The sequence below is a fragment of the Giraffa tippelskirchi genome, chromosome 6 (genome assembly GCF_054371585.1).
Source record: "Giraffa tippelskirchi isolate mGirTip1 chromosome 6, T2T-mGirTip1v1.2.pri, whole genome shotgun sequence".
Lineage (NCBI taxonomy): Eukaryota > Metazoa > Chordata > Mammalia > Artiodactyla > Giraffidae > Giraffa > Giraffa tippelskirchi.
The window spans coordinates 98,359,108-98,372,924 of NC_137280.1; the positions used below are offsets into that span (position 1 = coordinate 98,359,108).

General features: G+C 46.8%; 1 protein-coding gene across 13 annotated transcripts in view; it reads left to right on the plus strand.

Moving 5' to 3' along the window:
• P4HA2 (prolyl 4-hydroxylase subunit alpha 2) overlaps positions 1 to 13,817 on the plus strand; it is a 70,884-nt gene that overhangs the window by 16,843 nt on the left and 40,224 nt on the right. For 2 of the 13 annotated variants that reach the window (XM_081500142.1, XM_081500132.1), the window contains exon 1: positions 8,057 to 8,584. The exons of the other annotated variants lie outside the window; for them this stretch is intronic. The gene's annotated coding sequence lies outside the window, so the exon portion shown is untranslated. Of the gene's footprint in view, positions 1 to 8,056; positions 8,585 to 13,817 lie in introns of those variants that run through there. 13 annotated transcript variants of the gene reach the window in all.

Below are 13,817 nucleotides of genomic sequence, written 5' to 3' on the forward strand. Positions count from 1 at the left end.
GTGGGAATGCATGGGTTGGGGGGACATAAACAGAGAGTGCCAGCCATTGGACTTTCAATTCTGTGAGCAAGGAGGTTTCTGCTCAACTCTGTACAGACTTGTGTCCAACAGGGACCAAGCAGAAGGGCTAGTAAAGAGTTGGTGGCTGGATGGTCTCTCAGGGGCCCTTAGGCCAGAGGATCCCCAGGGCTTGGATCCCAATAAATGATGTGGAGATTGGGGGCAGCTAACACTGTCACTGACTGTCTGAGAATTAAGTGCACAGCATGACTGGGTGATCAGACACCTCATCGGCACTCCAAGAGCCACGGTGAATGTAAACGGTGCAGATCTTTGCTGTGGAGAGGTGGGACCTCAGGCGGCTGAGGAAGTTCCTGCCCAAGGCATCCCATAGTGGATTCCTGAAACTCTTCCTTAGACTTCTCCCAGCTTACACACCCCTAGGATTCCCAACCACCACTCACATCCTGAAATTCCTTCACTGCCTCCCTCTTTACTTCCTTTGGGGGAAGTATATCACCCCTGTCCAGGAGTTGTCCTCTTGAGTATGTCTTTCCTAGCCCTTCAGGCTCTGGGCTGGGCAATCCATCTCTGAAGGCTTCTCCCCTAGGGTTGAAGACAAGGTTGTGGTGGGGAGTGGCTCTTCTAAAATCAGGGGTATAAACTTTCCTGTTTCACTGAGCAGTTTCTAGGGTAGTTCCAGGGTCCATGGCAATCATCCTCCACAGTGGGTCCTTGATGGCACCCTTGACTTGAGGGGACGTCAGAGGCCCTCTTTGGACAGCACCCTCCCACAGGACACAGGCCTGGGCAAGGCTGTGTTCCTGGAGATTGGAGGCAGACCTTCTTAGGAGTCACACTGTAGGCTCACTGCTGAGATGCCCTGCTTCTGGACAGTGAGTTAGGCAAGCTGCTTCAGTCCATCCCCAATGCTCCCTCCAGGAAACTCTCAGAATTTCCTTTTCATGCTTGTTGCTCTTATTCCCCGGGGGATTGCTGTATTGCTGAATGCCTATCATGCTGAAGCACCAGGTCACAGGGCAGTTTGCAGGGTTTGGGAGCCCTCTCCAAGGTGGGGATGATGGCAACTGGGTCATGCCTCAGCTCTGCCCTGGTGGCCTTCACTTATTCATTGCATACCCCACCAGGCATCTCTGCTGCTGGGTGCAACCAGGCTGCTCACTTCATGCATTCTTTATTCATTCAACAAAAACATATTGAGTGCTTTTCCATATGCCAGGGCCCATGCCTGCCCAGGGCTGTGGTAGAGAGATCTGTAGGGACAAGGACTGTGGACTATCTTATTTATTTATGTTTCTCCAGCAGCCACAGAGAGCCTGGCACAGAGAGGGTATTCAAAAACATTTTTTAGTAACAGTATTATTGTTGTTACAGGAATTATTATTACAGCTCATCCCTCAGCCATGGCCCAGAGAGAGGCAGGGCATGAGGGGATCCAGGAGGCAGGAGACTTGTGCTCTTCTGTTCCTGCTGCCTTGGAGGCATGCTCAGGGGCCCTGTCCTTCAGGGGAACCTCAAGTAGCTCAGGGCAGTATGCCCAGGCCTGCTGTGTGCGGCCAGATCTGTCCAAGGTCAGGAGAAACTACAACGCTTTTTCCTCAATGGACTGGCAGGCTCCAGCAGGAACAGATGCCCTTGGGAGATGCCCTTGGAACTCAGGCTAGGGTGGGGGTTGAGGGAAGGGCTGAAACAGGAATAATCTCCAGGCTGAAGTTGAGGCCAACCCAGGGGACCGCCCAGAGTTGGAAGCAGCCCCGAGTGGGATGTGTAGTGAAACTGATGGAGCAGCCCTTGAGGATACCTTCCTGTGAAGTGCCAGGGGCTGACCAGAGAGCCAAGACCCTGACCTGCCCTGTCCTGGCCCTGGAGCTGCAGATCTCTAGATACAGTCTGCTCTATTCAGGCCAATACAGCCTTCCTTCAAGGCCCAGCCCTCTCCTGTCAGTCAACAGCCTGGATTCCAAGGAGATCTGAGTCTTGATAGGGGCACTTCCTCTTCACAGGATGCCCACTTCACAGTCCTGGCCGCTCCAGGACCCAGAGGGTACCCAAAGAAGTACCTGAGAAGCTCCCATTTCAGTGTAGCCTATGTGGCCCGACTCCAGGTCCCAAGGCCTCTGGCCTTCTTTGGTTGTGTTCACTAAGCAGTCTGCTGGTCAAGGCTAGGAACCTGTGAGTCTGCAGGGTGGAGAGAACAGCAGTCTTGGGCAGGGCTGGGTGGGGAGGGGCTTTGGGGGCCTTCTGCAGGGCCAGGGCTTGGCCCTACAGTGATAGGGAGCAAGGCAGGCCTTAGCAAGATTTGAGGGGCTCTCAAAGGGGAGGAGACAGCCAGGAGTATGGGCACCAGGTGACATCTGGAAGGAAGGTCTGAGGTGGTGTAGCTTTTGAAGTGGACTAAGAGCAATGCCCCACACATCCTGGGATGACAGGGCTAGTCAAGGAGGCAACAAAGCTGGCCTGTGAGCTGTGTTTGGTGCAGCAGAACTCAGGGGAGGGCGTGCCTGTGACAAAGGGAGTTTCCCAGCTCTAGTCTTGTGCCATTTGATCCCTCAACAAACTTTTTGAGTGCATGCTGTGTGTTTAGCCTAGACCTGATTAAATAGGCTTGGAGTTGTGGGGACTCCCCACCCCGCTGCAACCCCCTGGGGGCTGAGAGGCTAGAGGCTCTAGAGGAAACCATCCTCTGAAGATCCAAACAGGGACAAAGCCAATTCTGACAATCGGAGCCTAGTTGCTGGCCCTGAGCCAGATTCCAGGGCAGACACGAAAGCAGAACCAATTCTCATCAGGAAACTGAGCCTTGGGAAGGGTGAGTGTCCACCCCAAGCTCACATATTTTCGATGCAGTCAGTCAGGGGTTTAGACCCTGCATTGGTGACTTATGCCATACCCCTTGCACCAGGGACTAGACATGTCCTGATCATGCCTGCAGTCTCCAGTAGCACCCCTGTTGGGCCTGCTTTGTCTCTATTTTTACAGAGAAAACCCGTCTGCTCTGGGACCCAACAAAGGGACTGCCGGGCAGCAGGGTGGGGGCAGGTTTACCCAGCTGGGCCCAAGGAGGCCCTGGCCCTGAGGCCTGGGAGTGGAGGGTGTTGGGAGGAACGGAGGGAGGTAGCAGAAACAGATGGGAGAGCCAGAAGCAGCCCAGCCCAGGTAGGGAAGTGACAGAACAGGTTGTCAGAGGTGGGAATGAGGCCCATGTTGACTGAGTGCTTTCTTCAAGAAAGCAGCTTACAAAGGCACCGTGGTCTCAGCCCCTGCCTCAAGGACACCCCCAAGCTTACCCTCCCTCCTGCTTCTTGCTCAGGCCAGAGGGTACAGTCAGCTTGCCCTAGAATCACCCAGCCTCTCCTAGCACCACATGCCTCAGTGCTGCTACCTGTAGCCTCCAAATAGAGGCCCATTGCTGGGGTTCTCACCAGCTTTCCCTGATAGTTGAAGGCTTCTATCAGCCAGCCAAACTGGGTCCCTGAGCAGAGAATGTGCCTCCTTTTACAAATCAGCTTCTCCAGGCAGAATAGCAGAGGGATCAGGGGACAACTGGATGGTCCGTTCTGTTCCCTAGATGCTCTCGGCCTTGGCCTGACCATCACCATACTCTAGCATAAGCAGGGGCTCAGGATCCGTCCCTCTGCAGCTCTGGGGGAGAGACATGGCTGTCAGGTGCAGGTCAGACTACCGAAAGTGCAACGATGACAAAGAGGAACAAGCGTGGGAGGCGGCCCAGGAATCTAATTACCGAGGCTCCTGAGACACATGCCGCTGCTCCTCTTGTCAGCTTGGGACTCGCTCCCTGGGCCTCGAATCCTGGCACAGCTTAGCTCTGTCCCAGTCCACACATCCACAGACACTCACGTTTGGCAGTGACCTGGCCAGGACACTCTGTTCTCCTGGCTGAAGACTTTGCTCCTCTTCTGACCATTAGAGCTGACACTCAGGCCACTCAGAGAGAAGGCCAGGCCACTTCCATATTTCTAGGCTTTCAGTGAAATAAATATGGAAAAAATGTGAGAATAGTGTTTTTTATTTGTTGTAAGGATTTTTTAATTTATCTGTTTATCTAATGGTTGCACTGGATCTTCATTGTGGTGCATGGGCTCTTCATTGCTGTGTGCACTCCTTCTGTAATTGAGGCAAGCGGGGGCTACTCTTTCTTGTGGCGCACAGGCTTCTCATTGCGATGGTTTCATGTGTTGCGAAGCACAAGCTCTAGGTGCATGGGCTTAGTAGTTGTGGTGCACAGGCTTAGTTGCCTCTTGGCACGTGGGCTCTTAGTTCCTGGACCAGGGATTGAACCCGTGTCCTCTGCATTGGCAGCTGACCACTGGACCACCAGTGAAGTCCCTGAAAATCGTGTTTCAATAATCATGGTTTATGATATTTATGCTTTGGTCATTTATTCAACAAATATTTTTGAGAGCCTCCTATGGGTCAGGCACTGTTTTAGGCCTGAGTATTGAACAATTGAATGCTTATAACAACACATGTGAAATGTATAGCCTCATATGGAGATAACTTCAAAGATTTAAATTCCAGACTTCCTAGTTCTTCTCCTCAAGATGAACCTTAGCAGCCCCTACCCCTCATAACTTTCTTACTGGTATAGATTTAGCCTCTGCCTCCTACTACCCAAGAGTCTTGGAGACCACGATGAGACTGGTGGAGGCCTCAAAGACTTCCCCAAGAGTCCAGCAAGCATGGCCCTGGTTTCCAGCCTGTCGTCCCAGCTGCATCCTCTGTCTCTAAGGGCCACCCACCCCTCTACAGCACTAACAACTTTAAGCTCTGATGTGTCTTGGTGAAATGCCCTGCCTGGTGGTGCCCAGCACTGCCAAGTGATGCCTCTGGTGCCTCTAGCGACTGAGTCACAGGCTGGCATGTACGGTTCAGGCTGACTTCACCTCCGGGCCTGGCTTTGGGACACCCCAGCTGTGACCATCTGGTGTGAGCCTGGCCGTCTGTGTTGCTAGGAGAGTGGAGCAGAGCTGTGCCCCTAGAGTGCAGCAGCTGCCAGCTGGCCCCATGGTGTGGGAATCCAGGTGCAGGGAGCCGTGGGGATTAGAGCAGAAAAAGCCAGATACAGGCCTGGAAGGGTGAAGCTGGGTTCAGGCTACTCCAGGCCCATGAGGTGAATGGACTGGAGTGGGATTCATGAGTCAGCTTCATGTCCTGGGTGGCTATATTTTTGGCTCCCAGGAATCTTCAAAAATCCTTTCCCATTTACTTTTCCTCCCAAGCCTAGGCCCATAGCTGTGCAGACCCAGGCTCAGCAGTGGGACGTGGGCAGAGCCCTCAGTGTCAGGGTCTGAGCTCCTCACACCCCACATCTCTTGTTCCCACCCCCTACAAAGAGTGTACATGCGACGTGGCCCCCCTGAGAGGACACCTGATCAGATTGTTTGCTGCCTGTGAGATCATCTTATTTGCAGGAAGGTAGGATTGCCTAAGGAACAGGAGAGGCAGGGTTGAGGGGCTGTAGAGGGGTGCCTCTCCCACACAGGAAGCCAGGATTTCTCGAAGAGAATGTATAATGAGCTTTCTACATGCTGAGAGTTAAGCAAGAACTGTCTCATCTCAGGGAATAGGAAGGGAAAATGGCAGATCTGGACCAGACATGCGCTGAGTGTTGAAATGGACCCTGCCCACAACTCTGGAACCAGCAGGCGCTGAGAGGTAGCTGTGTCTAGGATTAAAACAAGCTGACCACAAAGAGCTGTGACATTGGGCATTCAAGCATGCAGCATTGTTGGCCCAGCCAAGGAACACAAGCATTCTCCCTCTGAGAACTGTGGTGTTCCTGAGCCAGAGTTCCCACAATTATTGTTAAGATCTATTTATTATGCTAATACCAATGCAACCCCCTGCAAAGAAAATGGCAGATCCATCTAATTTGTGAATACAGCAAAGTGATTTCCAAGGTATGTTAAAATAGTTATCGACTTGGTGATTTTCTAGGATTGCAAGCTTGATTTAACATTATAAAATCCATTGATTAACAGATTAAAGAGAAAAAAGGAACACTGTGATCAGCTCAAAAGATGGTTGATAAAACTCACCAGCTATTCACAGTAAAAAGTTGGAAAATCGTGAAGAGGAGGAAACATTAACATTTTAAATAACATATGTGTGCGTGTGTGCTCAGTCGTGTCTGACTCTGCCACTCCATGGACTGTAGCCCACCAGGTTCCTCTGTCCATAGCATTTTCCAGGCAAGAATACTGGTGTGGGTTGCCATTTCCTCCTTCAGGGCATCTTCCCAACCCAGAGATTGAACCTGCTTTTAACACATTGCTGGCGATTCTTTACCACTGAGCCACCAGGGAAGCCCTAAATAACACATACTGGAAACCAAAAGCCAATATTGGACTGACAACTCTACAATTCCCATTAATGTCCAAACAATGGACATTATCCAAACAATGTCCCTTTCACTACTGCCATGCAGTGCTGCTTTGGAGGTCCTTACTAGGACAATAAGGTGGAAAAAAAAGAAATAATGGATTAGTAAAAGAAGTAAGTAATGGAAAGAGTCAGAGGGTCATTGCTGGCAGATGTTATCATAGTTGTGTCTTCATAAAATCCAGGAGAATCAATTGAAAAACTCCCACGACTAGTAGAGGGATCTAGTCAGATGGAGCAGAATAAGGTATATTCATATATGTGTTCAGATTTTTAATACCTTTTAAAACTATTAAGTCACAACTACTGATATTTACTGCTGGTGATAGAGTTTTGAAACATTTACATTATCTAGATTTTGTGTTTTGTCAGTGTTTTAATTTTATGTAAATTTGTATTGTATTTATAACTAGAAAGATGAAGGTAATAAAATGAAAAATAAAGAAAAGGATAAATTTTCCTTTTTGTATAAAAACCTTACAATAATATACTTCCACTTACCCCTCCCTTCCTTTCTATTATGTTGTTGTACATTTACTTCCACAAACATGATAAACTCCATAATGAAGAGTTGTTATTTTTGCTTTAAATACTCAGTTGTCTCTTAAATAGTTTGGGAAACAAGAAAACATATTTTATATTTACTTATTACAGATCTTTGTTCTTTTGTTTAGAGCCAAGTTTCCATCAGGTATCATTTCTCCTCAGCATTAAGAACTTCCCTGAACATTTCTGGTAATGCAGTTTCACTGGTGATAAATTCTCTCAGCTTTTTTAAAAATTCAAAATATTTTTATTTTTCATTTCTTTTATAGAGATAGTTTTTCTGGATATAGAATTCTTGGTTGATTTTTAATAGCATATTTAATATGCTATATATTTTTTATGTTTTCATGTTTTCTGGCTTACATTACTTCTAATGATCGATAAGTGTTCATTCTTATCATTGTTCATCTTAATGTAACGTGTTTGTGCCTTTCATTGTTTTTAAGATGTTTTCTTTGGTTTTAAGATATTTGATTATGATGTGCCTGGACGTGGTTTCCTTTGTATTTATCCTGGTTGAGGTTTTATAATCCTAAGCTTTTGGGGATGATGAGTTAATAATTTTAAAATCAAATTTAGAATTTTAGTCACTATTTTATTTAAAGTTTCACCTCAATCTCTTTCCTTTCCTTCTGGGACTCTAATTTTATATATACTAGTCTGCCTGATATTGTTTCCAGGTCATTTCCCTGAAGCTCTATTCACTTTTTTTCAGTCCATTTTCTTTCTATGTTTCCATTTAAATGGTTTCTATTGACTTGATTTCAAGTTTATTGAACTTTTCTTCTGCAGAGCCCAGTCTACTCTTATGACTACCTGGTAAAACTTTCATTTTATATATTATGTTTTTCAGTTCTAGTATTTCCATTTAGTTCTTTTTTTTACAGTTTCCATTTCTCTGCTGAGATGGCATATCTGTTCATTTATTATGTTCATCTTATCACTCAAAAATTCTTGAACATATTTATAATAGGTGTTTTAAAGTCCTTATCTGCTATTTCCAGTATCTGTGTTATCTCTGAATCTGTTTCTATTCTCCTGGCTATATATCATATTTTCCTGCTTCTTCATATGCCTGGTAATATTTGATTGTATGTTGGGAACTGTGGACAGTACATTGTTGAGTCTGGATTATGCTCTTCTTTATGGAGTGTTGAGTTTGTTTCACTGGGCAGTAAATCTACTAGAAGCTTAATTTGATCTCATAGAGGCTTTGTTAGGGCAGGTGTAAATAATGCATTCTATATGGCTCAGTTCAGTTCAGTTGCTCAGTCGTGTCCAACTCTTTGTGACCTCATGGACTGCAACACACCAGGCTTCCCTGTCCATCACCAACTCCTGGAGCTTACTCAAACTCATTTCCATCAAGTCAGTGACGCCATCCAACCATCTCATCCTCTGTCATCCCCTTCTCCCGCCTTCAATCTTTTCCAGCATCAGGGTCTTTTCCAATGAGTCAGTTCTTCGCATCAGGTGGCCAAAGTATTGAAGTTTCAGCTTCAGCATCAGTCCTTCCAATGAAAATCCAGGACCGATCTCCTTGCAGTCCAAGGAACTCTCAAGAGTCTTCTCCAACACCACAGTTCTATATGGCTAGAGTGGCCCTATTCCTAAGGTATGGACTTTCTAAGATTTTAATTAAATGCTCAGGGTTTTCAACAAGGTCTTTCTACTCTGGCCAGATCAGGTCTCAGCCCTGTGTGAACTCTGGAACCTCCGTTTAGTTCACAGACTCAGAGTTTTTTATCCATCAGGCTTCAAAGAGTCTTTCTCTGCAACTGTGCAACTTAGACAAAGCCTCAAGAGTGTATCTGTGCAGATTTCTAGAGCTCCTTCTCCATGCAGCTCCCTCCTTACTCTTTAATACCCTGCCCCACAAGTTCAGCCACCTCAGTATCCTCTATCTCTGATCTCTATTTCCTTTACTCCTTTACTTTGCTCTGTTTGGGCTCCACTTCCTTCTGCCATAGTTTGGAAAATGCCCTAGGCAAAGAACTTTAGTGAATGTGGAATTCACCTCTTGTGTTTCCTTTCCTCAAGGATGAAGGTTGTTTGATGTCCAATGCCTGTAATCAGTTACTGTAAATGTTTTATCTAGCTTTGTATTTGTTTATAGTGGAGAAGTTAGTTTATTACCAGTTACTCACCCATGGTTGGAATCTAATAAAATTTTAAAAGAAGAAAGGAAAATAGGGAGCCTTAATTCAGAATGTGGATGTGATGCCACAGGTGTCTGAGACTCTAAGCTGGAGCTGAAAACAGCTGGGCCAGTGGAGCCTATCCCTTTCCAGTATTTTCTAATCCAGCGTCAGAATTAAACCAAATAAAACTTCAAGCACTGGCCATGGTGGCAGGTAGTATCAGGATAATACTCCTGCCAAAAACAGTTAACATACTTGGACGAAATATAAAGGACAGCTATTTGAGGACATTGGAGAACAACTAATGCAGGTAAGAATTGAAGGATTATGATCCTTGAGAAAAGGGAATAATGTGTAGTGAGTTTCACATTTACCCTGGCTTTTCCCCTGAGGGTTTCCCACATTGTTGTGTGGAACAACTAGAACTTCCATACACTGCTACTGGGAGACTAATTTTGTACAACCGTCTAGAAAAATGGTTGGAAGTAACTACTATAGCTAAATATGTGTATATCCTATGACCTAGCGATTCCACTTCTGGATTTATATTCTACATAAATGAATGTTTTTTTCCACTAAGAAATAAGAATGTACACGTGAAAATATATACAAAGCAGTTTTATTTAAAATAGCTAAAAACTAGAAACAGTCCAAATGTTTGCCAATACAATGGATAAATTATGATATATTCAAATAATGGAATACCATACAGCAATGAAATAGAATGATGTACTACCAAAAACAGCAAGATGGGGTACTACCACAATCATAATGTTGAATTTAAGAAGCAGACATAAAAGTATATAGTGTATAAGTTCACTTTTATAAAATTCAAAATCTGAAAAAAATAATCAAAGAAGAAAGAATACTAGTCAACTTTGGGAAGGTTTATTGACTATCATGGGGTTACTATCATGGGATTACTGACTATCATGGAGCCTTTTGACATTATGGAAATAGCCTATATCTTGATCTAAGTGATGGTAATATGAATTTACATGTATTTGAAACACATTGGGCTATATATTAAGATAAGCATAGTTTTCTTTTTGTTGACTGTGTGTGTGTGTTTGTGTGTGTGAGTGTGTGCACTCAGTCGTGTCCGATTCCAGGCAAGAATCCTGGAGTGGGTTGCCATTTCCTACTCCAGGGGATCTTCCCAATCCAGCAATCGAACCCACATCTTTTATGTAGTGCCACCTGACTATATCTTAATAAGTTTTTAAATAAAAGTTTAAAGTGGCCCTGGCTGCACATGCCATTCCACCCCTGCTGGCAGGAGTCTATGAAGTTCAAGCAGGTGATATTAGCTTTCCAGTGGGCAGAAGGAGGCCCTGCTTGGCCAGTACAGGCTTCCATGTGAATTTGTCATCCCCCACCCCAGCCTTTTTTTTTATTTTTGGCCACGCAGCATGGCTTGTGGGATCTTAGTTCCCCAACCAGGGACTGAACCTGGCCCCTCAGCAGTGACAGTGTGGAGTCCTAACTACTGTACCACCAGGGAATTCCTCCACCCCAGCCTTTGCACCTTCTGTCTCCCAGACCTCCATCACTCCCCCCGGCTGACTTCAGAGAGGCCCAAACCCCACTCTCTCAACTGACCGCTAGGAGGTGAGATGCCCTCTGCAGGTTCCCTCAGCCCCTGTGACTCATCATCAATTTCTTTCCCTGTGTCCTTGCCCCGTCACCCGCCAAAAAAGAACCCCATTAGCTCTGTCAAAGGCCTTTGTCAGACTCACCTTAGCTCTGTGTCTGCATCCCTGGGTACCTAGGACTGGGCACAGAGAATGTGTCAGCAAATATTTATGGACTGAAAGTAAGTGAGGGTGTAGAAGGCTTCTGAGGCCTTGGGCTGAGTGATCCTATTGTGAAAGAAAGCAGATGGGCCTGGCTGCCCCTCAGTATAGCCAGGGCAGTCCCGAAACTAGGTAGATCACTGAGCTGGACCCTCAAGTGTAGGCTGCAGGCAACTTTCCCAAAGTCCATGTCTTCCCCCGGCTTGGTGCTCCCCATTGATTGAATCCAACCAAAAGTCATAGGGCAGGAGCATCTGCTGTGTCATCATGTAGGTGGGCAGCCAGGAGCACCGAGCAGGAGAGGAGAGAGAGACAAGGGTCTGAAGGAGCAAGCAGAAGTGTCCTCCGCAGATGATGTCTGTGAAGTGTTAGGTTCCACTCCCTGGAACAGGGAGAGTGCTCCATCCCTTAGCTGCCCTATCAGAGAAGCACTTGGAGCATCAGGGGAACCCAAAAGGGGCCCATCCCTTCTCCTGTGTCCCCTTGTTTCAAGGAATCACCTCAACAGGAGCCATGATATTCTAGGCACGCTCAGAGCCCTATCAGCGGCCTCCCCATCTCCTTACCTAACTTCATTGAGCTACTGGCCCTTGGGTTTTCTCTAGGCCTACTGGATCCTATGGCCTGAGGCTCCCCCCAGGCTGCAAGTCAACTTAACTGGCTGTGAAGGGCGTTGGTCACCCCTGGTACCCTCTCTGCCTTTCCTATCACCAGAGGTCCCAGCATTGGAGGTATTCCATATGGCCTGGAAAACATCTCTATCTGCCCATGTTTATGGTTGCTCCTGTTTATGCAGTTCTAGGCAAGGGTTCCCGTTAAACCTTGGCAGGTTGGAGGAATAGAGCCCAAGATCAAGAACTGAGGGGCTTTTTGAGCAAAACGGGGACTGCTCCTTTAACTGAGTGGCCCATGGTGGGTTCCATGCACCCTCTGCTGGCCATCCTCATTTTTGCAGCTGGAGCTGTTGCGGCAAGACCAGAGCAGCAGAATTCTTCCAAAGAGATTTGAGGCCCCATTGCATGTCAGCCCAGGGACACAGGTAACTGCTTTTGTTCTGGGATGAAGTAAAGAAAAAAAATTCCAGGTCTTGATGAAGGCAATGGGTCAGCCTGGCCTGACTGTTAGGATGAGAGAATAATGCTTGCTCCCAAGACTGATGGCCAGACACTGCACAAAAGCCATGTCTCTACCTTCACTCTTCAGTCAGGGAGATACTGTGTCCAAACCATCCCTGTCCCCCTTGGAGGTGTGATTCCTGCATGTGATAGAAGTGGACATCTTTCTGATTCCAAGCATCAACTGACTGGTTCAGGGTTAGGGATAAAGTCCGATTCTGGTTCAATGTTAACATTAAGTTGTGAGACAGAGTCAAGGTTAAGGGCAGAGCCAAGGTACAGAGCATAGACTCTCCTCCTTCTCATGTGAGAGGCCAAGTCCCACAAACTTGTGCATGCGTGCACAGCTCTGTGTGCATGCGTGCATGTGCCTGCGTGTCCAGTGGGTAAGGATCCTCCCACCAAAGGCTGTGGCCAGGTCAATCAAGCTTCTCACAGGTTCATGCAAATGATGGACACAGGGAAAAATGTAGAAAACTACAAAAAATTAAATTTTGAATATGCAATGCTAGCAACTATAACATTTTGTCATGGAAACTAGTTAACTGCGACTCAGCCATGTTTTTACTGGGTAAGTACAAAATGTACTTGTATGAGATGTGAGTGTACTGGAGTAAGTTTGATGTGGTGTGGAGTAGTAAGGGCCTCCAGAGGAATGAGTGCCTTGGTCCCCTGTGGTGGGTCAGAGTCTGGAGCAGCGTTCCTTGGACAGAGGACAGGGGCTCGCCAGCAAGATCAGATGACTGCGTCTCCTCAAGGGGCTGGGGGAGAGTCAGAGCCACAACCAGAGCTGATACAGGCCAGGTGGCTGAGGACTGGAGAGAGCCCACAGGAGGGGTTGGACTCCTAAAGGCCTCATCCACAAGAGTGACTCAGGATCCTGTGATTGTGTGGAAGCAGACATACCAAATCATACAACTGTTTTGTAGAAATCACCAAAGAATACCCCATTTGCAATTCATTTTATTTCTATCTACTGGTACATTATCATAAATAATCAAATCTGCAATGTCTGTGACGGGAATGGAGCCCCAGGCTTGTACAGTACAGAATTTGCACAACTTGCCTGGGCTAGGGTCACCAGTGGATGGATATCCATCTCATTCCAGAAAGGATATGAGGTGCCTTAGAAACATGCATGACTAGAGCAGAAGTGCATTCATTTAAAAATAGGAGGGTGGGGAGAAATGAAGCACAGGGTGAGGAAGGGTGATGTTAGTTAGTGCCAAGACCATGATTAACTGGGTGGTTTGTGGAAGGAGCCTCATGACTGAGGAAACCAGACGCTGTGATTAAGGATTCCATGTCAGTCTGAAACTCTCAAGAGTGCTGGGGTAATCTCTAGGGGTAACCAACTTGCTCCCTGTTCTCATGTCTTCTGAGGGCTGCCACTGATTTCGTTTAGCAAGACCTGCTTTGGGGTGGCAGGGTCAAGGGAGCCAAGGATGAAAAGACCTCGTTCTGGGTGTGAATTAGGGCCTCAACCTGAAGAAGGAGCGCAGAATGGGGAGAAGAGCTTTCAATAAATATTTGCTGAATAAATGAATGAACATAGCCTTCCTGGTCTACCTTCTTATTAATCCTTTAATCTACCCGCGTCTTTCTCTATGCGTTGCCATTCCCTACTTGAGATCAGCATCAGCTGTCATGTAGACCCTGCACCACACCCATCCCCAGTCACTCCCAGGCTCTGCTCCTCCTTCTCCTCCTCCCGACAGCAGGCAGACAGGGTGCTCTCCCTAGATCCCAAATGGCATCCTGCTCCCCACTAGCTTTCACCCTGGGATGGCTTCTCC